Raw genomic sequence first — 27,559 nt, 5'->3', positions numbered from 1 at the left:
CAGCCGTGAGTTAACAATCCTATGATTATTATTCCCATTTTATGGACTAGGAAACCGAGGCCAGAGGGGTAACTTGCCCAAGGTCACACAGCAGGTCGATGGAAGAACCAGGAGTAGAACCCAGATCCATATGCTTCCAAAGTTCACACTCTTTTCTCTGTGCTAATCAGCTGCTCCTGAGCGTGGACAGATTAAACAGGTTGTTGACTGAGCTGGTTTTGATGTGACTAGAGATGGAATTATTCTGCTTCACCAGACAGAGTCAGTTACTTTCATGGCTCAGCCACTGATAAGTGCTCCTCTGTATTAGCACCAGGCCAGTCAGCCTATCTGCAAACAGGTGTGCCTGCACATCTGCAATTATGTACCTGGCCCATGACATACACGTAGACATGTTTCCTCGGAGAAGTGTCATTACTGGAAGGAAGGATTAGCAGACACACGTGTAACAGTCAAGGTTGTCTGTTCCACATCATTACGTCATGCTCTGAGCTGACTGCTTACTTACTCTGCAGCCAGCTTCCTCCATCAATCAATTGCAACAACAGAGAGGAGCCAGCTCCGAAACTGTACAATTAAAGCTGATTAGCGTTAGGGCACCGGAGGGCATTTCCTCCTCTTTTTGCTTAGTATTTCATGACCCTATCTGTTTGGGACTTTTATGAGCTAGGGTGACGTGGACTCCAGTTGGAGACAGGAAGTGGGATTCCCGAGGCCGCTGTTCTCTGACTGAACCCCAGGTTTATGAGGCCCCTGACCACACTCATGGGATGGATATATGGGGGTCTTAGAAACACAAGCATCGGGAAGTCTTAGCAGACACAGCCCTGAGAATGGCCTTCCTCCCAGACATACTTCTGTGATCAGGTGTAAAATGACGGATCCAGAAACACATCGTAAATTCCTGAAAGGAGAGTGGTAGATACACTACTCCTTATTGCCCAGAACCAACCCTAAACAAGTTTTGGGCTCAAAGACTGGGCTTTGGTGCTGCAGGCTGCAGATGTACAGAGGCTGCCTGTTACTGTTCCACCTATGATGGGCCCAATTCTTGTTCTACTGCGACATACAATTCAATCTTCTTTCCAGGACGCAGAGGAGCTGCACTCACACAGCCAGTGTGGGGGAAGGGAACCATTAAAAATAAAAGCTCTACATTCAGTCTCTCCACGTTCCAGCCATGTGATTCTGGGGAAAGTGACTTCACCTCTCTGAGTTTGCTGCATTCACTGGGTGGTTGTGTCAATCGAATAAGAACATCGAGATGTTGGGATCTCTTTGTAAATTCAAAGACGTGGCAAAAAGATTTTAAAAAGGCTGTGACTAAGCAGTGTAGCAATTGCACTTTATGGTATTTATTTCCTTTCTTGTCTCTTTTCCCTTCAAGACAATAAGCTTTTTTTGCAGGCAGGGACGATGTCTAATGAACTGTGTGCTCCTTTGCCGAGCACTTTTTACTGCCTCATTGTTTCTAAAATGGTCTCGTGCGGTTTACATCATTTGATCCCAAACAGGGCAGGTGTTATTATTCCCATGTATAGAAGAGGAAATTGAGGCCCAGGTGGGTCAAGGTCATGCTGAGGGCATGTGGCTAGTACACGCCAATCAAAAGCATGTGAGAATAATGGCTCTTTCATTTGTTTTGCCATTGGAAGACTAGTTTACACAAAGTTGTTGGATAAGGACCAACGTGGAAGAGAAATGGAGGAGTCTGCTCCTGAAATCCTTGGCGACTCTAGGATTTTGTCCTAACTGAACAAGGGAACAGAGGTGGATAGCTGGAAGGCTTATGAACCATTCTGTGGGCAAAACTCCCTGTGGTGGTTTGAATTCTTCATGACCCTCTCTTCCCCAAAGGCTATTATTTAAAATTTAAATAATATTGTTCTTGGCACCCTGATGGCCCTCTAACTCAGCTGAACCTCGAGAGGGTAATGGCACAGGAAGCCGAGGGGCACGGGAATTGCTGAGGACAGGGGAGCACTGCTTCCTGCCTCCAGCAACACAACGGCTTCTTGACGGGCCCAGCCTGGGAGGACCGGGTCAGATAGTGAACCATAACCAGGAGGAATAAAACAAACAGACGCTGAATGGGCATTGTACATGCATGGCTGGTGCGTGCTGATGAGTGCCTGGGGGTGCCAGAACCGGACGTGAGGCTGACCAAGGACAAGTTCATCTCACTGGGCCATTGTCCAGCAGATCACTGTTAACCTGTTCCAGCCCTGATGTTAACCAAATCCTCCTCCTCCTGGGCCTTGACGTCAACTCCACCATGCCTTGACGTCAACTCCACCATCCCATCAAACGAAGCAGGGAGGAGGTCATTCTGCCCTGGAAACAGATGATCGACGTGCACACAGCAGATCAGGGTAACCAGTCTCCTTTTCTGTGGTGACAGCAGGAGGCAGGAGTTCTAGGTCCACAGTCATTTTAGACTGAAGTTATAACAACTCTTTAGAGTTGATGGCCTCTTTAGGTTTTACGAGTAGTTGTATTTCCTTTGTAATATTTGAAAATCACAAAAACCCCATGGAATATCCTGACAGCAGTTCTCAAACTTTCCTACCCATTAGAACCACTTAGGGGCTGTTAAATGCCCAGGTCACACCCCATAACCATCAAGTCAGAATTCTGGAGATGGGAGCCTGGATGAGGAGTTTTTAAAGGTCGACAGGTGAGTCTAAGGTACAGCAAAGTTTGGGAACCACTACCCTACGAGGTAGGCTATGAAAGTGTTATGCTAATTTTTTAAGCTCTTTATTGCAATATAATTGCTTTACACTGTTGTGCCGGTTTTTGCTGTACACCAAAGTGAATCAGCTGTGTTTATACATATATCCCCATATCCCCTCCCTCCTGTGACTCCCTCCTCCCTCCCCATCCCACCCCTCTAAGTCATCACCCATCATCGAGTTGATCTCCCTATGTTGTTATGCTCCTTTTGCAGACAGTAACTCGGAGGCTAAGAGAGTTTAATACTTTGCCTAAAATCAAGTCCCTAGCAAGTTGCAGGGATAGGACTTGAACCCTGAATTCCACTCCAGATTGTTGGTTCATTAATTCATTTACACAATCATTCATTTAACAAGTATGTTTTGAGGAGCAGCCACGTAGCAGGCCCCAGACACACAATGAGAGACCAAACATATGTGGCCACTGCCTCCGTGGAGCTTTAGGCTAGTGATCTCTCATCTAAACCAGTGTCCCTTACTCCTCTTTATATTTTGTAATTAATTCAGAAGTAAGCAGGCTAGCTCAGTGCCTGGCAGGCTGTGGTGCTCAGCAAAGTAGTGCTAGTGGTATTTTTGCTGGAGTTGAGGCCTGCAGTGTGCGGATTACCCATGACAGGCCACGGAGCAGGGAGATCAGGCTTTGAAGGCACCAGCCCTGGATTCAGATTGTGACTCTCCCCTCACCAGCTGTGTGATCCCTGGACAACATTCGTAACGCCTCTGCTTCCCAATTCGCTCATCTGCGGAATGACGATAGCGAAACTCTTTCCCAAAGACCGCAGTGAGAACTAACTGCAGCCTCCCGCGTGGTGTGCCCAGCTGAGGCCCTCGGTAAACACAGCTGTGACCGGGCCCTCGCCAGATGCTGAGTGCAGTGGGGAACACACGGATTCCAGAACCTCGTGCTCCAGAGAGGCCCAGGAGCCTAGAGCATCCTTAGAACGTCTCATCCTATTTATTCTTCCCTCTCTACAACCCATTCTACTCATCTTCCTCGGTAGTCACAGCGGAGACACCATTTTCTTGGAATTTAAGGGTAAGTGCCTAGTAAATTTTCATTGGTGATGGGGACCTAATGCAGATCTAAAATTGGTGAGAGAAACTCAAGTCTCAAAGGGGGCTGGACTGAGAGTTAAAGACTGAAGTACAGGGAATGCTTTCTGAACTGTACTTCTGTTTTAAAATTAGATATATATTAAGAGAAAGGGAAAGGAGAAATGTAGACCCTCAAAGCATGTGAGTTTTTCTTCTTACCAGTGCTTAGTTTATATCATCAACATTAAATTGTTTCCTTACTCCCTTCTGAGATAGAATCTACTCTTTGCACCTAATGAATCTGAAAGTCTCTTAAAAAATTTCTCATTTCATAAACACGATTAGCTCTGGGACCTCTATGCTTAGGGACTACAGGTACTTACTTAAATCGCTCTTTTCCATTGGTGATTTCCTAAAAAGTTACTGGAATTCCTGCAAGTGTGGCTCAGCTATTCTAGTGACATTGTCTCCTCTGAAGGAAGTGATGTTGACGTTCACAGAGAACTGCAGAATGACCTCTCCTCCAAATGTCTCAAAATAAACAGCTCTAAGCCCAAGGCTATATTTGGTGCCATTAGCTACCAGCCTCTTCTAAAACTTATATCCTGTGATAAGTACAGTCAATATTTAAAATCTCCTTTAAAGGACCAATGAACAGCTTATTCTAAATTTCTGCTGATTGACTAAATACGCCACTGAATGACCGATTGGGTCATTGTTGCATAGTCTAGAAATTTAATTTGCTTTTACAGATGAATATTCAGTTTGTGAGTTAGTTTATATTTTGTAACTTCTATTAAATTAATAAAGATTTTAGTCCTATTTTTTAGTGCCTACTAAAGGACAGGCTGTGGTAGATACTGAATGAACCAAGGCGCTATTTGAATTTTATCCTCTACAACGCCCATATGAAATAAAACATTTGCCCAAGGTTATATAGCTAATAAGCTGTAGAGCTGGAATACGAACTCAGGTCTGTGTGCCACTAAAGTCCATACTCATAATCACTATTTTGCACACACTCTTTCGCATCCTTTGTTGTGATTTTGAACATTTTGCAACAATGTCTGTCAGCCACACTAAAGACCCAGTTTGACCAGTCTACTGAAGTGAGAGTTTCCTGTCTGGCCTTATCCCACTAGACCCCAGCCTGTTACCTTTAATACTTTCTCTAGAGGGAAAAGGCAAAAGCATTCAGCAACATTCAGTGTTCTCTCCCCAAAGGTGAGGGAATGACAAGGGCTGGGAATAGAAGGCAAATATTCTTCCCAGGAGATTAAAATACATTGGTGTTTGTCAAACTCAACCAAACTCTGGTTGTGAAATCAATTTAATAGGGAACAACCAATATTTAGAAAATGGTATAGACGTGAGTAGTACATATCAGGTTGCATCACATTTAGCACAGACAAGTATCATTTTCACTAAACTTTTGCTTAATTTGGAGAGCATGTGTGTGCATGCACGTGCCCATGTGTGTTGTGTATCTGTGTACTGGCTTGTGATGTAAGGTGTATTTTTAACTGAAGGTTGTGGTTTAAACATTTTGAGAAACACCGTAGCCTAGGATGATGACTACGGATGACGGCGGTAGAATGCCGAAGTCTGAATACCATCTCTGACCCTTACTAGATGCACAGCCTGGGTACATTACCTAACTTTCCAAGTTTCAGTTTCCTCCTCTGTAAAACTGGGCTGCTAACAGTACCCACTTCATAATGTGTGTCACATGTAGCAGAGTGTTTGATGCTTAGTAAGGACTCACGAAGTCAATGTCAGCTATCGTTATTTTAAATAAAGCAGCTGGGGTGATAATTCAATGGCAAAAGAAATGCTTTGCACTGTGTCTCCAGAATCATTTCAATTCCAGACCCAGACATCCATCTGCTTCCTGGGCATCTCCACCTACTTGTCTCACAGGCCTGTCAAACACCACATGCTGCACATCAAACTCATCTTCCAGGCCAAACCTCCCTCCTACATTCTCTACTCAACAATGGCACTCATTACCAGTAGCTCATTAGAAATCCTGGATTCCTCACAACTCAGTCCAAATATGCAGTCATTACCAAATCCAGGTGATGGTCCATCTCCCGAAGAGTCTGAGACAGAGTCTGAGATTCTTCTGTTACCCACCTTCCTCATTCTCATCTTCCTTCTTTTAAGACTGACACCGTCCCTGGTCTGCTCATGAACGGTTCTGCGAGTATTGGACTCCAGTCTTAATCCCTCCCACCCCTGGCTCTCCTTGTCTCGCCCTTGGAACACACCTTTCAGAACTTCTGCCAGACTAACATTTTCCAAAAACCAAACTTGATAATTCCACTCTCTAACTTAAAACATCTTTATCTGACCTAGAGATTATCATATTCAATACTAAGTGACGTAAGTCAAAGACAAATAGCGTGTGATATCACTTATACATGGAATCTAAAAAGTGATATGAACTTATTTAAAAGACAGAAATAGACTCACAGACGTAGAGAACAAACTTATAATTACCAAAGGGGAAAAGGGGGCAGGATAAATTAGGAATTTGGGATTAACAGGTAACACACTGCTGTATATAAAATAGACAACAAGGACCTACTGTACAGCACAGGGAACACTATCCAATATACCGTAATAACCTATAAGGGAAAAGAATCTGAGAAAGAATATCTATATCTATATCTATATCTATATCTATACCTATACCTATATCTATTATCTATATATCTGTGTGTGTATGCATGTGTGTGTATAACTGAATCACTTTGCTGTACACCTGAAATACTGTAAATCAACTATACTTCAATAAAAAATCTTTATCAAAGCCTGCAAGGCTTTTCATAAGCTGTGCATCATTCTTGGCTTCCTCTTCTGTCAGCCTCCAGGGGAAGCCCTCAACACAGCAAACTCCTTTACCCTTCCCAGAGGAAGCGGGCATTCTCCTGCCTGTGTGCGTGCGTGCTGGGTCCTCTGCTGGGCATGCTCTTTTATGCTCATCCATTAATCACTCTAGTGCATAGAAGGATGAAATATTATTGACTTAAAACTTACAATTCAGTACCCTGATTCTCAAAATTCAGTGTAACTGGGGAGCACCTGGGTTGCTGGTTTAACATTCAAGTCCCAGGCCTGGACCTGTGAAAGCTAATTTCTGCAGAGTTGGGGCTCTTTGCTTGCACCCCCATGATTATGAGGGACTGCACCAGAAGGGGAGACAACAGGTTTGCACAAATTCTACGCATCACACAAATTTAAAGTGTAGGTGAGTATCTTGTCCTGGGGAAATATCTCAATAGAAATGCAATCAGGAGAATTTCTGAAGGAGGCAGGCGGTGGGTAGATGCTGATTTATTAGTAAAGATTCATCCTTCAGAATGAGCAGCAATGACAAGATGGAACAATGCTGCTATTTAATATAATTATCTATTATTGTGATTGCCTTAAAATATGAAGACTGCATATGGCCAAAGCACAGTGAGGGCACTAACCATTGCACACTGTTGTATAGCAAGGTCTCTCTTTGTCCCTAGTGGAAAACCCCGGCAAGAGTCCTGGCACTGGATAAGTTTATAACAGAGAAAAAATCGGCTGCCACACCTACGGAGAAGACAGGAGCCACATTCTTTCCACTGAGTCTGAATCAAAGGGGTCTCTGTTATTTTCCCTAGTAAAAAAAAAAAAAAAGAAAGAAAAGAAAGAGAGATAGAACAGAAGCTTCAGGTTAAGTTTCTGGGTGTCCTAGGCAGTTAAACATGGGTGAGAAATCAAGATCATTAAACACTGGTGAGAAATCAAAACCAGTGACTGGCCTTTTATAGGGAACAAATCTCTGAAGCATTTTTATGGCTCAAAGTTAATGCAAACCAGATAACCTGAGGCTTGCGGATAAGGACCTATGGAGGCTTTTCTCACCGCTGCCTCTGTTGAGCTGTCCACCACCTGGCCCACCCTTCTTACTCAACCTAACTATCATGCACGCATCCACTCATTCAACTAGCAGGTATTGTGTGATGCGCCCAATTCCAGGTGCAGGTGACAGATGGCAAAGCCTAGCTTACCTTCCAGTGGGGAAAATTAACACAGATGACACACGACAAAGTGATTCATCATTCATTCAAAGTTACATAACAAGGGGATGCCATTCACTTGACAAAAACTCATTAAGTAGCTACTTCATGCAAGGTAATGTGCTAGGCGTGGGGATGCAGCTGTGTGAAAGAGAAGTTCCCATCCCCATAGGGAAGACAAGGAGTCAATAAATAATCACCACGTCATTATTTCATGATAAGAAATACTACAGAGCAGATGCAGAGGATGCTATGAAAGCATGGAAGGAACTGGGAGCCCTGATGTAGTTTCCTTTGGGGGGAGGGTGACTAGGAGAGCCTTCCCTAAGGAAGCAACATTTGAGACGCGATATGAAAGACAAATAAAGAGTTAATTAGGTCAAGCACCAGGACAGAGTTGAGCAGAGAAACATCCTAAATGGGGAAGAAACAGCATGTTCAAGGCTCAAAAAAGGGAGGCAGGATCAAGATGGTACAGTGTGTAGGCAACTTTGCTAAGGACTTGGGTTTTCAGCCTCAACAACAAAAAGGTTTTTAAACAGAAGAGATAATTTGCTGTGTGTGTGTGTGTGTGTGTGTGTGTGTGTGTGTGTGTGTGTTGGGGGGAAGATCACCATGCTTACACTGAGGAGAACTGGGCGGTATCACTGCTATGGAAACCGGATGGATGACTGTGGCAGCATCACGGAGATGGGACACTAAGTGATGAGGATTTGGGGTATGGAAGAGGGACTGGAAGGAAAGGAATGCATCTCAAATTGAACTTGATACACATTGAGTCTGACAACCTTTGAAACATCTGAATCCATCTGGAGATGTCAGGCAGGCGGCTAGATATCTGGAAGCCTGGGTCTTAATGAGGGCTAGAGAATGAATTTGAAAATTGTTAGCAAATTGGCAGTAACTGAAACCACAGCAGGGATATATTCCTCTACAGAGAGAGTTCAGAGTGAGGAAGAAGGAGGATCAGCCAGGGGAACAGACTGAGAAGAAGCAGCTGAAAGGTAGAAGGGGAACCAGAAGATGCGTTGTTGCAGGATGGTCCAAGAGGACAGTGTTTCAGAAAGGCAGGAGTGTCAACACTGCTGAATTTCTCTGCAAGGTCAAGTAACACGAGGATGGAAAACTGTTGTCTGCTGGATTTAGCCAGGTGGAGGTTCCCTGTAAGCCAGTGAAGGTCGGCTGCAGCTGGACTTCTGCGGTTTGAGGAGAGAGCAGGACGGGAGGAAAGGGAATCAGCAAATGCACACAATTCTTGCAAGAAGATCAGCTACTAACAGGGACTGGTTTAAGGTGGAGAGAAGTGAGCATGGTTAGATGCTGACGGGGTGGATTCCTCAAGAAGGGAGAGGATGGGAGCCACAGCCCTGGCCAGGGTGGGGCGGGGATGGGCCGTAGACAGAGGAGGCCACCTCAGCAGCTCTAGCAGGAGGGACGGACAAGTGGAGGTGCTGTGTGCTTACAGGCTCGATGGGGGAGTTATCTGCTGGAGTGAGCGTCGGAGATTTCAGAGCAGGGAAGTTTCGAAAGAAAAGTTGTAGAGAGGGTGAGAGCAAGATGGTCAGCGAAACAGGAGATTTCTGAGCACTGAAAAGTACTCAGCCGAGGTTGGTAATAATAAATACACCGTTGTACACTTTTTTCCGCTGCGTGCTTTCCTCTAGTACGGCGTGGAGAAAGCAAAGCGGAACTGTCTGCTTTCTCCACGCCACGCTGTTATCCAGGGATGTGATTTTTCTCAAAAGAGTGCAATGAAAAGGTACAGGCGCAAAGAGTTGAGGGTACTGTCAGGAAGAGCAGAAACGGTGAAGCATGGCCTTGAAGCGGGGCTGGACTAGCTGGACACCAGTGACGTCTGGCACAGGCAGAGGGCTGGGTGGACTGGAGACTGCGCTGAGTTCAGAGGGGGCGGCTGACCGGGCAGCATCTCTGGTCAGAGAGTGCTGTTGGGACCACTGATTTCTATGATTTTATGATTTCAATGATTCACATAGAGGAATTTCACATGAGGCCAAGGCCCAGGGTGTGACTGTGAGAGCAGCTGAGGGGGAATGCAGAGGGAAAGCATTCCAGTTGGGAGAGGCCCTGGTTTTAGGGGAACCAGCCCTTTGATGCTGAATTCCTGAATTCCAAGATGATGGCAGGACTGGGGTGGAGAAAGTCTATAAGCTGGTGCCAAAGTCCTCAATGAATGGAAGGTGGTAAATGACAGTGACGAAAAGGAGGAAAGGTCAATCTCCCTGAACAGCACAACTCTTAGAAAAGGCGCAGAGAGGCAGTGTTTGTTGCTGGGGAAGTTATCTGTTTGTTTAAATAAGAGGATGGGAAAGGACAGTTCTAAAAGTGGCCTTAAGGAGTAAAAGGCCACCTACCTTTGTCCTGACTCGGAAGGCTGAGGAGTGTGAAAGTAACGTGAGAAGGGTTTGAGAAAAACAGTCAACTCAGGTTGGGGGTAGGTCTAAGTTAATAGATGGAGTTGGAGAGAGCATCCCGGAAGGGACTGAAGATTTAAGAGTAAGCCTTTACTCCTGAAATCCAATTGGAAGGGTATGGGGTGGAGGATGGAAAGCTACTTTGGGGGCAAGGACGTACAGACATGACAGTTTGATAGAGAAACAGATTCAAGTAAAGGAGGAGCTGTGAGTATGAGGAGAAGGGGACTAATTGCTTGGGGTTACAAAGGAGGTGCGCAGGAGGGCTTTGCAAAGGGGGTCATATCTAGCTGAGATCACGGAGAAGCGCTGCCGGTGGGCAAGGGCGGGGGAAGCACTCCAGGCAGGAGGATCAGCACGTGCAGAGCTGCAGAGGCCCGGGAGGCATGTGCTCAAGGCCAGCGCAGCCAGCTTCAGCGGGGCTGCTGCGCAGGGGACTGGTGGAGATCAGGCCAGAGGCCCGGGCAGGCACGAAGCAGGCAGGCTCAGGTCGTGGAGGGCTTTGGGGTCCAGCTGAGTCAAAGGAGACCCAGTAAAAAATGACCCCATGAAATCACATATCTCAACCTCCAAACCTGTGGCTTAGCAGAGCAGAAAGTGCAAACACAAGTTCCAGGGGGAGCATCGTCCTGGGACTTGGGCTGGGTGGAGGCAAAAACGGCCGCTCTGAGTGCGGAGGCCTGGCCCTCTCCACAGCCCGTCCAGCCTCGAAATATGAAGGGGAGGGGAGGGCCCGTGCCTCTACTGATGGGTTCAATTCATTTCTGGTGAAAGAAAGCCTGGGTTTCCCTCAGGTTTACTCGTGAGTGACGACATTATTTAAAGATCTCTGGGCACAGTGGCTTTCCTAGGTCCCCGGTGGCCTGGGACAAAAGAACAGGGGCCCGCGCTGGCCCTGCCCATTGTGAGGCAGCAGCTGCGGGTCCTGAGGCTGCAGAGAAACCTCCCCCCTGCCCTCCCTCACCTCCGGCGCCTGCTCTGTGCTCTCAGCACCGCTGGCGCGGAGCTGGGAGGCCTGGGCGGGGCACAGGCTCTTAACAGAAAAGCTTCCTCTTTTATTCCTTTAGCAGCAGCGGGGTAGGAAATAAATCTCACTGATTTGGGAATTCAGGCAACCTTATTTTGGGCACTGACTGGAGGTCAATTGCTCTTTCCTTTCTTGGTAACCTCTCTGTCTCCTGCACCACCCTGGAGCTCTAAAAATATTTGTCAATGTGCTGCAAGTGTTTGTTTACAAGTCTGTCTCCCCGTTTAGACACCTAGGTTTCCTTATGGCAGGTACTGCATCCTACTTATTTTTACCTTAGTGCTTGACTCGTAGCAGGAGCTGAATAAACGTTTGGAGAAAGAGAGAGAGCGAAAATGAATGGATGAGTGAATCGATATCAGTCTCCGAGACTGGACAACTTGATTAGGAGATGCCAGTCTGGACTTTGAAGACCCTAGTGGGTCCTCAGAGGTTCCACAGAGGTACTGAGTCGGGAGTGTTGTGGGAATGGGTGTCTGTCTTGCTTCCCCCGTGCAGCTTAACTCAGCTTTTATGATATTCATTGAGCTTCCTTATTTGAGATTTTGTGTGAATAAAAGGTTCTGTGGCTAGGAAAATTGTTTGAAAAGAATACTGGGCCTGATTTTTCTCCCTTAGATCTCTTCCTGCTTTGCTATTTTCCATGACAGGTAAGTACTTGTACCTCTTCTGCTTTCGACCACTGGTAGAACATTCTCCAGTGTCTTATTCTTGGAAGACAGAAGGAACAACACGGATGAGGGCGTTCGCTTGCCAAGTGCTCACAGTGTGTTCTACTTGGGCCAGAGCTCCAACAGCTAAGCTGCTACTGCCAGGTCCCATGGGTTCTCCTTACACTAGTGTGTTGTCCCCCATTGCAGTGACGTGGCTCCTGAGGTGTGTGGTGTTTGCAGCCTCTATCTCCAGCTCCATTTGCTCACGTCTAATTTTAACATAACTTACACGACACTTCATAGCACTTCTGCTGGCTCTCCCAAATGGGGAGGGGACTCCACCCACAGAGGACAGAAGCACTGCTGCAGACAGAATGGTCACAGACACTATCATAGAAGAGCTCATCATTCAAGTTTGAAAAGGACTCATCAGAGAACCCAAGAAGCCCAGACCATCATAAGGTTATAGAGAGAGCCCCTCACAACTTCATCTATTTACTCACTAGCAAGGGTCTACAGAGCACCTACTATGTGTGGGGCTGTGGGGATACAGGGATGGATACGAGAAAGTCCTTTTGTTAAGGAGCTCCCATCGCAGTGATGGAGACAAAGTTAAGAAAATGAAACAATTCAAGATGTTAAGCACAGAGGCAGAAATGTATTAAGTGCTAAGGGATTACAGAAAAGGGAGAGAACAATTCTTCCTGAGGGCTGGGGGAGCAGTGGGGAAGGTGTCACCAAAAAGTGACATTTGAATTAGACCTTGACTTTGGACAGTTCTTCAAGTCTGGAGGCAAGAGACGGAAGCAGGGCAGGCATAGAGCACCTGAAGTAAGAGGAGGAGATGCGGGGCGCTGGACCATATGGAGGGTGGGGCTGAGGGGCAGGGGTACATCAGGCAGTCAAGCTAGAGGGATAGATCTCACCAGGTTGAATGGGCTTTGCAAGCTTTGCTAATCGTGTTACTCTGGGGGCGGTGGGGAGCCACTGAGGGTTTTCAAGCATGCCACGCTAAGGAATGCTAGTCATCCTGCAGGCGATGGGGAAGGCAACAAGTGGGCAAGTACTGACCCAATTTCACAGTAAAAAGCCCTCTGGCAGCTGAGTAGAGGGCTGGGGTGGAACGGAGGCTGGAGGCACCAGGCAGTGATAGGCTGTGGCTGTGGTCCACATGAAGAAAGAAGATGCTCTATACCGAACACAGCAGAGGAAATGAAGTGGAAGAGAAGGGATAGCTTCAAAGCACATTTCAGAGGGAGAGGAAGCAAGACACGAGCCTCCTAGTGTATGGAGCCATGTGGGGGAGGTAGAACACATGCAAACCTAGGAGACCAGGGCCAGCCCCCATGTCTGCTGCTCAGCACCACATGGGCATCTGTGAGTCTGGGGTCCTCACAGTCTCTGTGATGCTGCTCTGTTCCTGGGATCTGATGAGGGACCCCAGCATCAGAGTTGTTGACATCGGCTCTTGTGGTTTGGAATGTGGTAAGTGATTGCTCAATTCTGGTTGTTCTATTCTGATTTTCTGCAAGTCCCCTGTTATATTGTGTTCCCCAAATTCATGTGTTGAAGTCCTAACCCCCAGTACCTCAGAATCCGACGGTATTTGGTGTTAAGGTTTTTAAAGAGGTAATTAAGGTAAAACAGGGTTTCGGTGTCCCCTACTCCACTCTGACTGTCCTTAAAAAACAGATCAGGGCATAGATTCAGAAGATAGACCATATGAAGGCCTGGGAGAAGACGGCCTCCTGCAAGCCAAGGAGAGAGACCTAAGAAGAAACCATATCTGCCAACACCTTGATCTTGAACTTCTAGTCTTCACAACTGTGAGAAAATAAATTTCTGTCGTTTAAGGCATCCAGTCTGTGGTACTTTGTTATGGCAGCCCCAGCAAACTAACGCACCTCCTGTGAACAAAATCTCACTCGGGGTCCAAGCCTGCCTGAACCCACCTGGGCAGGATAAACAAAGGCCAGGAACTGGGACCACGTTCCTTCTTTTTATTTCTCCAGCCAGTCCAGCTTCTCCACTTTATTACAGTCACGGGCACCATGACAACAGATGGGCAGATGAGTCCAGGGAATTCGGTCACTTGAACAAGAATGGCACTGGGTTATCACTCGCAGGGGACCGCTGCTTTTCTCCAAAGAGTCAGTCAATTGGTTCACAAAGCTCACAATAACCCAGCTCTTGGCATATGCTCAGAGCTGGCTTCTTAGGCGTTGGGAGGGAGAATATTCTGCTTATACCAGGATGGCTATTGAGCTCTGTCAAATACCACTTGGAAGAACAACATAAACGGATTCCATCTTCAAGAAGTAAAGGCTATCGGAGAGGTCAAGGAGCACTTCCCCAGCTGCGGTAACTTCACCACTACATCCGAGGAGAGAGAAGCGGGAGGCCTGTAGCCTTTGGTAGGCAAACACAGGGCATTTCATTGTGACCGATGGGGAGACACGGTTTGCTAGACAATTGCTGGATGTGGCTAGCTCAGCCCCCACATCTGAGATAAGCCATGCCTCTAAGGGTTGCTACAGAAATCAGCAACAAAGGAGCATTTTACCCAATTCCTCTCCATTGATTTGGAGATGTCGAGTTTTGTTTGCTTCTCCATAGCAACAACAGAGGAGGTTAGAACAGTACTGTCTGGAATATCCAAGGAAACCCCCCAATTCAGCAAGACCTGAAGAATATAAATACTTCCTAGTCACTCCTCTGGAAGGAAGTCCAGGAGGGGGAAGAGTACACAACGTAGGAGCCAAAGAGAACTGTATTTGAATTCTGGTTCCACCGGTTACTAAGTCTGTGACTTCTGGTAGTCTGTTTACCCTTCCACTGGCCTCAGCTTTCTCAGTCTACAAACCTGGCATAACACAGACCCTTCTGCACGGGGTTATTACGAGGATTCAGCGTGACTGTGTATGAAAAGAGGACAAAGAAGCTGCATGGAGATGGTGATGGTGGGCTAGGCTCATGGCCAGGAAAATGACTCACTTGTGTACACTACAGTACAGGCCACCGTTACCCTGACAAGTTAACACAGCGGGTCAGCAATTCCTCAACCTTTCTTTACTCACACAGGAAAAAAGTCAGCCAGCACCTGAATTTCCGCATCACAATATACAAAACAGACGGGGTCACTGAAGATGCTATTCCCAGCTTGCTGGGGATTTTAACACCTGTCATGAAAGGATATTACGACACTCTGGACACCCTTCTCAAAAGATGCAACTTTGCTACAATGGTTGTAAGAACAATAGCTATCATTTCATACATTAGTTTTTGCTTATTATTTTGTAAAACAACACTTTTACATATATCACATGAACCATATAAAGTCTCCGAAACATCAACACACAATCAGCAAGTTGTAGAGCTGAGTCACAAGCCTGGTCTCCATCTGACTCTAACTTCAATAGGGATTTTGTAAAATATCTTTTTCTTAAATTTAAAAGTAATATATACCTATTATACACTGAAAAGTTAAGAAAAATTAAATAAAAATCACATCTAATCTCATCACTCAGAGATAACCACTGTATTGTTTTGCTCTATTTCCTTCCTATATTTTCTCTGTGCTTAAACAAACAAACTTGGTTTAGACAAAGTTGAGATTATACTATATGTAAAATTTCATACATATACATGAAATTTTTTACACTTAAAATTATAAGATAAGCATTTTCCCATCTACTAAAACTTCGACCTAAAATATTACTTAAAAATTGAAAAACAACTCCAACTGATTATCTAATAATTCCCCTGCTTTGTATATTATAATTGTTTCCAAACTTTCACTATTATAAATTACGCTGTGAAGAGCACACTTAAAACTGTTTGCATTTCTGATTTTTCTTCAGGTTGAACCACTGGACTTAAGAAACATGACTTTTTCATTCATTCAGTGAATATTTAATGAGCACCCACTAGGAGCTGGATAACATTCAAAATTGGTAATGCAGCAATAAGCAAAAAAATTTAAAGATAGACAAAAACGCTTGCCTTCAGGAATTTTACGTGCTAGAGAGATCTAAACAATTTTGTCCTTAGGCGTATTGCCAAATCACTTCAGAAAGGCTGGAGCAACTTACAGCCCCACTAGCAGGACATCAGTAGCTGTCTTACTGCATGATCACCAGCACTGAGTATTACGGTTCAAAAACTATCTGACGATTTTATAACAGTTCATGGCTATGTTGCATTCCTTAAAGACCTTTCCCCTTCCCTCTCTCTCCCATTTACTCACCACCTCACAAAACACAAGTAAACTGAAGAGACATTTAAATTCCCATCCAAAGGGTAAGTTTCAAAATTGTTCCTTTCCCTCCAGTGAGAAAACAATCCCAGCCCCAAATCAGGAATGGCAAGAGTGGAATCACCTCCTAAAGTCTGCAAGGCAGCCAGAAACAATGATGACAAATCCGTGTTCTGTTAGGGCTTGATGTATCTGGGAGAAAAGTCAGCAGTGAGTTTCTCCAGCCAAAGGCCAGGCTTCCTTGGGGGATCCGCCAGAATGAGGCAAGTAGGATCCCTGTAGGGCAGGGTTGAGGTTGAGATCAAATAAGATTCTGTCACCAAAGCATTTGGTAAGCTACAAAGCACTGAGCAGTAGAAGGGAGTTTTATTCTTTTTCATGGAGGCCTTTGGAGGATGTTGAAGACTTTGGCAGGGCCTTATAACATGTATGGAAATATATAAAAATAAGTAAACTATCAATAAAGAAATAAAGTAAAAATTGGAGGGTTTATCACATGTTAGAAATTTTCAGAATTCTCTGTTTACGACAAATCCATACAAAGTACTTACTCTGTATCAGGCCCTGTTTTAAGCACTTTGACTCGTGATCATCATAACCAGCTTATGACGTAGATACTATCATCCCCATTTGATAGATGAAGAAACTGAGCCATTGAGATTAAGTACGTGTAAAGCCAGGACTCGTTCTGTCTTTAAAACCTGTGCTCTTAAACACTATCTTATAAGAAGGAAACTGATGATCAAATCAAGTAAGTAATCAGCCTGGTTCAACAGTTCAGGTCAAGAGGGATTCACTGAATGCCTTCCAAGAACAAGGCACTGTGCTGGACCAAGGTCACAAAGCTCACGGGTGGGAGGGCTGGGAGCCTGGGTCTACCTCAAGGTCTGTCTGACTCCAGGCCTTCACTCTTTCTACTACATCTTGTTTGGGTTGATGTCTAAGAGGCGAGGTTGGCACAAGGCACGGTGCTCTTGGAACAAAATGCCACGGCTGCAGGAACACAGCTGTGCTGTGCTTTGGGAGGGCAGTCGTGTTAGAAGGCAGATCTAGGTGAGCCCCTCTCTAGACCTTTGAGGCCTCAGACATTCTAATATGGTCCAGGTGGTTCAGAATTTATCTTTTTGGTTCAGATGCCTCCATGCAATGAAAACAACAGTCTTTAGAATTCCAATGTGTTCATAAAATCCTGGGCCTCGGCATTAGAAACGGCTGAACCTTCGGTTATTGAAAACTCTCTTATATTTTTCCCCTGACAACTCCCTCTGTGCCTCAGACTGCTTTGATAACTCCCTTAACGGCTGCCTTCACATTTTAAAACCTATGAAATTACATATTTGAAGGGATTATTCCTTTTTTTTTCCTATGGAAAGCATACACACCCCATAATGCTTTAATAATGATAACCAGATGGATTGAGGGGTCTTTGACAAGGGGTTTCTTTAGCTAATTTGGGAACATACTGAATTTCAGTCTCTTCTGACTAGCGCAAAAATGAGCAGAATGTAAAGTGCCCTATAAATTTCCTACTTGTGCAATTTTAATACTTTCATCATAGTCAGATGAAATGTATTTAAAGCCAAGTCTCCCCTTTCTCCATTTTGAAAGTACAGGTTTCAGGCTTTACTCAGTAAAGCCCAGGAAAATGTTTAACCAGAAGGACTGGCTACTCCTCGTAGTTCTCACTCAAAATTCACCCCATAATACCTCCCAGTCGTGCTTATGCTCCGACCTCCTTCTTTCTCACTCTCAGAAGAGTCCGAGAGACTTTAAGGAAGTTTCTTACCTACATGTAGAATCATAAGATGTCAGGGATGGAAGGGATCTTAACGATCACCTGGTCTACCTCTTTCACGTCATAGCTGAGGATACCGAAGTTTCAGAAGGTTCCATGATGTGGCCAAGATCATGTAGGTAGGAAGTGGCTGAGTTTAGACTTGAACTTCATTCCGAGTGCAATGTTCATTTCTTATATCACTTTGCCTCTCTCTTCTGCTTTCATTTTCTGTACTTTCTCTCCTTTTTCTTTATGTTTTCTATTTCCCTGCCAGAACCAGGTCTTGGATGATGATGGGCGGGATGGGTCAAACCATCCTCAGTGGATGCGAAGTGGTATCTCACTGCAATTTTGATATTCATTTCCTTAATGATTAATACTGTGCAGCATCTTTTCCTGCACTATTGGCCATTTGTAGATCTTCTTTGGAGAAAGGTCTATTCAAGTACTTTGCTCACTTTTTTAGTTAGTTTTTTGGTTTATGGTGGGTTTTTTTTTTGTTTTTTGTTTTTTTTGGTCTTTTTGTGGTTGAGTTGTGAGAGTTCTTTATGTATTCTGGACACTAAATCATTATCAGATATATGACTTGTAAACATTTTCTCCCATTCTGTAGCTTATCTTCTTATCTTAAATTGCGGTGTCTAAGTCTGTTTCTTACTGAAAGAGACTTCTTATGATACTAAAAAGTTTGTTCTCATATTTCTAAGTACAGCTGCCTTATACCCTTGAAATTATAAATATTTGTTATGGGAAACTATATTTGTTAAAATTTGTTATAGAAATTCATTATTAAACTTTGTGGTTTATAGTAGAAAAAAATTAACGAGTATTTATTAAGCATCTATTGTATCTCTTGTCCTCAGTGTATTTTGATTTAATTTGGAGCAGAAGACTTTTACTACTGACATGGCTATACCATACATAATCCAGTGCAATGCAGGAAAGTACCGGAATTAGCGCCCAGCTTTATGCCGGGTCAAGTTCAGACACGCTGCTTTACCTCTGCCCCTTGGTTTTCCTTATCTGAAGGATAGGGGTGATAACATCCTCTTTGCCGCCCTCTGAGGGCTGTTGTGAGCATCAAATGAGAAGAATGAGAATCTGCATCAAGGAAGCAGAGACGTCAGTGGAACAGCCCTGCCCCCCCCAACACATCTCTTAGTAAATTTTGATTATACAGTACAGTATTATCAACTACAGTCACCATGTTATACATTAGATCAGATCCTTATAACTGAAAGCTTGTACCCTTTTACCAGCCTCTCCATATTCGCTCCATCCCCAGCCCCTGGCAACCACCATACTACTCTTTGTCTCTATGTATTCCACTTTTTTAAAGATTCTGCATATAAGCGATCCCATGCAGTACTTGTATGAACAAGTATTTCCTGTTACATTATACTGAAGTCAGTGATCCTTAATAATAGTCATTATTCACTGACGTTTACTATTTAGGCTCTATTTAACTACATTATTTTAAAAATAGACATATAAAAATCATGCCTGTTTTACAGATGGAATGGACAAGTAACTTGCCTGAATCATATAGCCAGAAAGGGAGGAGCTAGCTAGGGTTCAAACCCAGACAGTTTGACTCCAAAGCCCATAGTTTTTTCACTTCAAGTCCCCTCCTCCAGGACTCTTTCAATGATTTTCTCTTCCCTGAGTTTGCCTCCCTGCCCCACCCCCATGGGCCTCCCACAACTCCCCAAAACATTTGATTATTTCTCCACTCTACCAATTTTCTAAGGGCTTCCAAAGCCCACAAGCATCCCTCCCAGAAAAGAATCTGGAAGTCTACTCCATACAGCAGAGATCTGCTCCCCCAAGCTATCTGAGCTCATTTGAGAAGAAGAATAATGGCAATATTATGTGACCCTTACATAGCAAAGATCATTTTATCCCTTGTTGTCTATTATCTTATGAGACTGCCACAGCAATTCCATAAGCTAAGTGAGGATGGATTTTATAGATGAGGAGACAGAGGGTCAGAGAGTTCACCTGCCCATGGTCACTTAGCTAGCTCCAAATATACTATTTCCCTCCTGCGCTAAGCTGGAGTCTGGGGAAATAACTCAGGGACATGCCTTCCTAAGGTTCTCTTTGTGGACAGAAAAGAGGAGGGGGTGTCTCTGGCCACTTATAGCCACACACCCAAGTGCCACTCTGATGGAACTCTGGCCTTGACCCTAAAGAATCAATCAGCGGCCGGTCTTTGGTGAAGCTATTTTCAGGGCCCTTTCAGTTCTCTCACATTCCACCTCACTGGCCTCTCGCATACTCCATGAGCTTGACAGTCCCCCCAAAATATCCCTGACAACCCCAGTGACTGATGTTCACCAGAAGCTGCTCAGGACTCACATTCTCAGGTGGGGAAGATGGAAAACTCCACCATTACCTGATGGGGACTGACAGCTCTTGATGCCGATGACTCTTCCCTTAAGGAAAACCGGTGTCGTGACTTTGGTTGGTTGCCTGGTTTTGAGCTGGAGGTCATCTGTCTGGCTTCGGATCATCTGGTGTTAACCCTTCCTGTTTTAATCATCCCTATTTCTTTTTCTAATCCGTATGTCACCAGGAGAAAGAAGTGTAAACATGCGAGGTTGCTGTTTTCAGCAAATTCATTCGGTAATCAATGCCAAACCAGGCTTTGCCTGAAAACCAGTCTGGCACTGACCATAAGAGAAGCAGACAGGGTTACATTTCTTGTAAACCAGCAGCTTGATTTTCATTTTGGCACATTGTGGATTTTGTTGTTGTTATTCTGGACTGAGGGACGGGCTTATTTTTCATAGCTAGGTTTATGGTTTAGTGCAGCATTGCTTCTTGACACTTGCTGAATAAATTCTATTCAAAGTACATTCCCAGCCATTAAGAATTTTAGCAACCCACCCTCCTCTCAGAGTGATCTTTCTAAATTGCAAATGTGATTGTGCTACTCCTTTTGGGAGATATTCTGGTCAAAAATTACTTTTCAGATTTACTGATCAGGCTGACATTTACCTGGTATTCCAGCAGCACTGTGAAATGGCTAGCCTCTGTTTTGACTCATTTAGATGCATGCCATATAGGTCATTAAATATTTTGAATATTACTTCTATTTATTAATCTCTATATCTACCCTTACAGCACTAAGTCAAGCCATTATAGCAAACACATCATGCTTTAAATAAACCAAGATCTCTTATTTTCTCATACTTTTGCCTTGAGTCCTCCAACTTTCCCTAACTCCTCTCATCCTTCAATGTTCTCGGGTTGTGAAACCTTCCTCAACCCCTTCCCCTCTGCCTTTTCCCACCATGCACATTGTTAGTCTTTCCTTCCTCTCTGATTCCATAGCACTACCTAACACCAAAGAGTTATGAGACACAGTTTTCTCACTACAGGGAAAAATATTCCCCCAACGTCAAGTCAATATCATCAGAAGAAAGAAAACTAAGAAAGTCAGTCATTCCCATAGAGATTTATAGAATCTTATATTTGGAAGGGATCTAAGAGGGTCCTTCCTAACCCCTTCTGGAGTACCCTTGATAGATGGTTTTTCAGCTTCCAATCAAGTGCTTCTAGGAATGGAGAAGTCAGTGTGTTCTGTAGGCTTTTTCTTTACATTGAGCAAAAGTTGATCTCGCAATAAACTCTGCCCATATCCCCTTGGTCTGCCTTCTGGAGGTGCAGAGCAAGTCTGCTTCTCCCTGTACTTGATGGCCCTTCATATTTGAGGAGGGTTCTCATCTGCCTTTTGTCCTTCAGAAAGAGACTGGGGTCCCAGAATCATTTTTTCCCAGCATGCCAGAATGAGGACTGTGCCGTGACTGTCCTCTTAAGACAACTGTACCTATCAGCTTATTTCCCAAATGCTTGGCACGAGGCTGTTTTCTGGGGGGGAATATAAATACATTGTATTCAGAATTGATTAGTTTAAGCATAAGCAGTGCACCCCTTAAATATAAGATTAAAAATGAAGAAAAAAAATTTTTTAAATAACAGAAGGTATTTCTTAGAGAGACAGAAAAAGTTCCAAACATGCTGCGATGGAGCTAACGATTAAAGTTCAGCTGCAGTTCCTTATTTGTGAAATGTTATGCCTGTTTCTTGCAGGGGAACAAAGAGGCAGACAAAAGATAAGGCTGTGTGTCTCTCAGGCTCCGTGCGTGCTGGCTTCACTTTGGAAAAAATTCCTAGCAGGGGCCACTGTGGGGAGCTGGAGACCACTCTGAAATGAACGCTACTTCTATGAAAATTAAGTATGCACGGGATGGAAGCAATCTGGGCAGTGTCTGAATCTATTCTGGGAAGTGATCCTGGAATTTTTCTCTTAGAATCCACTCCCAAGAATGATGTTTTCAGGCATAGTTTAAAGGCAGTTTTGCCCAGAGCAGAGCAATGGACTCAAATACCCTCTAAGCTCCCTCTAGAGGTTCAAGCGTGCAGCTGCCAGCAGAGCTCCTGGGCTTGGAAGCCTGTCCCAGTGCCCAGAGAGGGGTCAAGAGACACACAAGGAGTTAGTGATTCTTTCTCTTAATTAGAACCAAATCTATTGGTTGAAACAAATTAGAAAGCAAAACTCCATTCTCCAAAAAAAAGTAAGGCTGAGATCAAATACATTGTGAATATACATTCACCCAGAAGAGGTAGTAACTGGTAACATTCTAAAATTTCAAATTAGGTAATAGGCTGATGGTTCACAGAACAATGAAAAGAGCAGAAATTCTTGATGACTTCCGAGATGTGCTGACGTCTAACATGGCACGTGCCTTTTGGTCCACGGGTGATGTAATCAAGATGATCATCATTACAGCCACCAACTGTTGAGCACTTCTTACGTGTCAGGCACTGTGCTAAATACTTTCCCTGCCTTTTCTCATGTAATCTTCACAAGCCCTCCTTTAGATAGATACTATTATTAGCACCATTTACAGATCCAGAAGCAGGGACTTCTGGGAATTAAATCCTTTGTACAAGTTCATGCAGTTCATGCGTGGTGATGCTGAGATTGGAACTCTGACCTGTGCTCTTAAACACAATAAAACAAGCCTTTCTCACTGGAGGAAAACTGAACTAATCAAGATTAATGACTAATCCCAGGCACGCAACAAGCAGTGGTGCCATCAATGAGAGACCTGACTCAGAGGGTGCACATACAATGTCTGGTCCATCGCGAATATTCAGGAAAACCGTCCTCTCTGAAGTGATCACCCATCTGATTTCACGTGTCCTGTGTCTCCCAGAGCACAGAGACCCCTGGGAGATAGTCTATGCCATTTAATCTTTGCATCCTGTCCCCTAGACCTGTACGCTGCCTATAATAGGTGCTGAGTACACATTTGTTAAATGAATCAGTGAATGGCTGAACGCCACTGCCTGTCTCCTAAGAGCTCATGATCTGCTAGCAATGATAAGAGTTGTGTACACAAACACACATGCACACACGTACACGTACAAACACACACACCAGTACAATTATAATACTAGCCAGAAGTGAGTTAAAATATATAAAAGATATAAACCAGCAATTCCACACTCTTCATTTATACAAAGCCAGAAAAAACTTGCCCATGTACAAGGAGACATGCAAGAATGCTGACTGCAAAATTATTTCTAAAAATAAAAATAGGGAACAACTAAATTTTCATCAACAGATGCATGGAGAAGTACATTTCAGTTTACTGACACAATGGAATGTTTTAATAGTAATTAAAATGAATGATATAAAACTAAATATGGATAACTCATGAAACACAAGTGCAAAAATAATGATAATAATAGCTAACATTTATTTAACACTTGTTAAGGTTAGTAGTACTAGGCACTACTTTATGCACTTTGTGTGTATTAACTCAGTCTTCACAACAACCCTTTAAGGGTAGATGCTGTCACCAAACCCATCTTAGAAATGAGGAAGTTGAAGGATACCTACATTTGATAATATAATGGCTAAGATGTTTAAACATATGTAAAAAAGACTGTAATATAAGAATATATCCATATGTAATAAAAGTATTAAAACATGCACAGGAATCCCATGATTATGACAGTGATGACATTAGGGGTGGCAAGACGGAGGGGACCGTGATCAGGGAGGGGAACACAGCGAGCATCAAATGTATTTACGTTTTTATTTCTCAAGCTGGATGACTGTTTCATAGATACTCTTTATTTATACTTTTTCTATGTCTGAACTATTTCATAATAAAGAAAGTGATCAACAAAAAGAAACTAAATACTTGGAGGGTTCAAAGGAAAGAAACGTGATTCCTGATATGGCCTGGAGAAAGGGGCATTTAAATGAGACCTAACCTTTACGGGGAGCACTCGCAAATGTGGAAATCGGAGCCTTGGCGGAGTGAGGGACGGTGCACACAAAGGTAGGAGGTGCAGGAGAACTCCGATGCGTAGAGAGACACTCCACTCTCCAGCCCAATGCCCCCAGGAGGCCCAGCCTGGGCGACTCAGACTCCGGACTTGGTGGTTCCGATATCTATTTGGCCTTTTTTCTGTGGCTGTAGAACTGGGGAACTGGGAGGCCCCGGCCTCTCTGTCAGGGGTGACTCGGGTGGCTGGGAATGCTTGCATCTGCTGGCATCCTGTGGCTCTCTCTTGGATGGTGTGGGAGGGGGCGTGCTTGCCTGCTACTCAAAGGCAGATTGGCCGGATGGGGACGTCTGCTCACAAGCATGAATAATGACCACCAGAGTGTCTGCTTTGGAGTTTGGGGAGGAATGATGGGGACTTACTACAATTCAAAACCCAGCCAGGGACTGGCTGACAATAAGGGGGAAATATTTTGCTGAGTAGAACTAAACCAACTGCTGGCCAGAAAGACTAGGGCACTTTGGAAGACCTCAGACAGTCCAGTTTTCAGACAGCTGTGGCACTGGGTCTGGACAGCCCCAAACCCCAAGTGGACTTACCAGACACTGTACTGGACCTGGGCCTCAGCCTCTTCCTCACCCTACCAACCTGTGCCTGTGGGGACTGGCCACACTGCTGACCAGTTCTCACCAGCTCTTTAATTGCTTGTGGTCTGGATCAGAAAACCTGGGAAGGCATAACTTAGACCCTTAGACCAAATTTGCCAGAGCCTCTGGGGGCAACAGCTGGTTTCCCAAGTGCACACTCCAAAAGGAAGTAACTGCTCAAAAGACACTCGTTGTTTGACTGATAGAAATGAGTATTGGGTTGATGCCGCATTCAAAGGAAGGAAGTGCCTTGTCCTGCAATGGGAAGACCTAGAAGTTAAGTCTGAAGATGGGCCTTGGATGTTAGCACTTCCTCTGCTGCTGTATGTCTGATCTTGGACAAGCACTCAGCTTCCCTAAGCCTCACTTCCTCATCTGTAAAACAGGGGCCACAGCAACAACTACCTAGAGAGTGGTTGTGAGGAGGAAAGACAACACACCACTGGTCACCGTTTCTTGACGTTCACTATGCACTTTGCACTTTGAAACAGAATCTCACATAAGCTTCCCAGCATCTCTAAGAAGGATCTGGGGAACAGAAAGCTTCAGTAATCTGCCCCAGTCTTAAATTCATAAATTGTGGATCTGGGCTTCAAACCCAGGTCTGCCTGGCTCCAAAGACTATTACAGCACTAGAAGCTGCAAAATGCTTTGCTCATGTGTTTCCGCTGCTCATGCAGACGTTGTAAACTCACCTCAACTGGGTTAAAACATTCTCTCTTGAACTGACTTGATCTGGGATTAATTTAAATCCAAAACACATAGGCTGGATTACATTTTTGCTGTGAGTCCAAGACCCTCTTTGTTCCATATGAGCAGACTGGGCCCTTTCTGTCCGGGCCCTCAGTGGGCCAGGTCGGCCACCAAGGGCTCCCCAAAGCAAGAACAACCTTCCCTGGGGGACCCAGATCTTCCAATTTCCAGGGTGGTGCTTTCACCTTGGGCCTCAGTTCTCTGTCTTCACAGCTTCTTGGCAATGGTCACCAACCAGGTGCCTAAGGATGCTTTTTGGTAGCCTCCCAAAGCTAAGCCCTCAAACCCAAATATTCACTTCACTTGCCAAACCCTTCCCTGAATTAAGTGTGCTGGAGATTAAGCTTTTCAATAGCTTCTCTGTATCCACTAACCTATGAACAGGTCAAGCCACTTCTCTTATACTGGTATTATTCTTAATATTGTATTAAATATTGAGGGCTTGCCAGTCCTAGTTCCATAGCACTTACCACTTCAAATAAATTAATGAACTACTTCTTTATAAAATGTCCAAAATGCTAAATCATGTCACATGTGGCCACAAGAGAACTTTCAGAGCCTCTGGCAGAACCAAATTCTTTCTTTCCTATGATCCAGCATGAAAAACCAAGAGCTATGGCCTTCAGCTGGAGGTCCTTTTGGGACATGCTTTTCTGACTTTTAGAAGTCAGAGCAGGAGTTTATACACTATTCTTCCACATGAATAGATGTTAGTGAGCTTCTAGCCACATTTAGACCATACATATTTTTCAGTCACAATTTGAGACACTATAGCCTCTAGATAACTGGAATCATGGCATTTTAGAGCTGGAGGTTACTTGAGAAATCATCTAGTAGAGGATTCTCAAATTCACGGTGAAAAAAAATCAACTGTTTAACCACAAGCCATCATATTAAATACCATTCATTGAGTACCTACCATAAGCCATGCACTGTTCTAAGCACTTTACAGGTAGTAACTTATTTTGCCCTCTCCCAAGTCTCATAAAGTAGATACCGTTATTATTCCCATTTTATAGATGAGGAAACAGAGGCACAGGGAGTTAAATAACCTGCCCAAGGTTCAAATCCAGGCAGTGGGACTACCCTTAACTATCTCTTTACACTACCTCTTGATCCTTAACTACCTCTTTACACTACCTTTTGATTCAAGATCACAGAGTTAGTAAGGGTCCCAACTCTGTCTCAGTCTAGAGTCAAGTTGCTACAGGTACACCCTTTGCCTTTGAAGGGCTGTTGAGGAATTGGGAGTGTGTACATGGGGGTGTTGGTGGTGTCAGGTGGGTAGTGGTGGAACACCTCCTTCCTCTTCTCAATTCCCCATACTCACAGAATGTTAGCATTCTGACATGGGGATACTATGGCTTGGGGGTTAGGGACAGAATGAAGCCTAATTCATATGTCTTGCTCTCAGGGATTCTTCTGTGTAATCACCTCTTGAAGTCACAAAATATTCTTTTAATGGTACGAGTGTTCCTTTTAAAAAATATATATTTTTAAACAGAAGAAAATGTAAACATCCTAAATGCATGGAATGCATAGAGAAGTAGAAGAAAGTAAAACTTATAATCCCACCACCCAAAGACAATCATTGTTGACATTTTAGTATATTTTCTTCTAGTCATTTTTTGACAATTCATATATTGTTAGCTGTAACTATAACAAATATGCAGTGTTGTATCTTGCTTTTTCCACTAAATACTGTCTATACTATTACCACCTTTTATAAACATCATTTTAAAATGCTGTTTAATATACCATTATGGGGATATGCCATAATTTATGTAAACATTTCTCTGCTGTTAGGCATTTAGGCTATTTTAAAATGTTTTATTATCATAAATAGCACTAAAGAAAATTTTCCTGAATAGAACT

The 27,559-nt window shown here is 44.1% G+C and overlaps 1 protein-coding gene across 4 annotated transcripts in view; it reads right to left on the bottom strand.

Annotated features, from left to right (window-relative positions):
• The window catches only part of ME3 (malic enzyme 3), a 180,206-nt gene that overhangs the window by 108,878 nt on the left and 43,769 nt on the right, over positions 1-27,559 (bottom strand). For 2 of the 4 annotated variants that reach the window (XM_057750049.1, XM_057750050.1), the window contains exon 1: positions 16,187-16,309. The exons of 1 other annotated variant lie outside the window; for it this stretch is intronic. The gene's annotated coding sequence lies outside the window, so the exon portion shown is untranslated. One more of the 4 variants, XM_057750051.1, reaches the window with a different exon arrangement.

The sequence above is a fragment of the Hippopotamus amphibius genome, chromosome 9, assembly GCF_030028045.1.
Source record: "Hippopotamus amphibius kiboko isolate mHipAmp2 chromosome 9, mHipAmp2.hap2, whole genome shotgun sequence".
Classification (NCBI taxonomy): domain Eukaryota; kingdom Metazoa; phylum Chordata; class Mammalia; order Artiodactyla; family Hippopotamidae; genus Hippopotamus; species Hippopotamus amphibius.
This window is presented reverse-complemented; position numbering and strand designations above follow the sequence as displayed.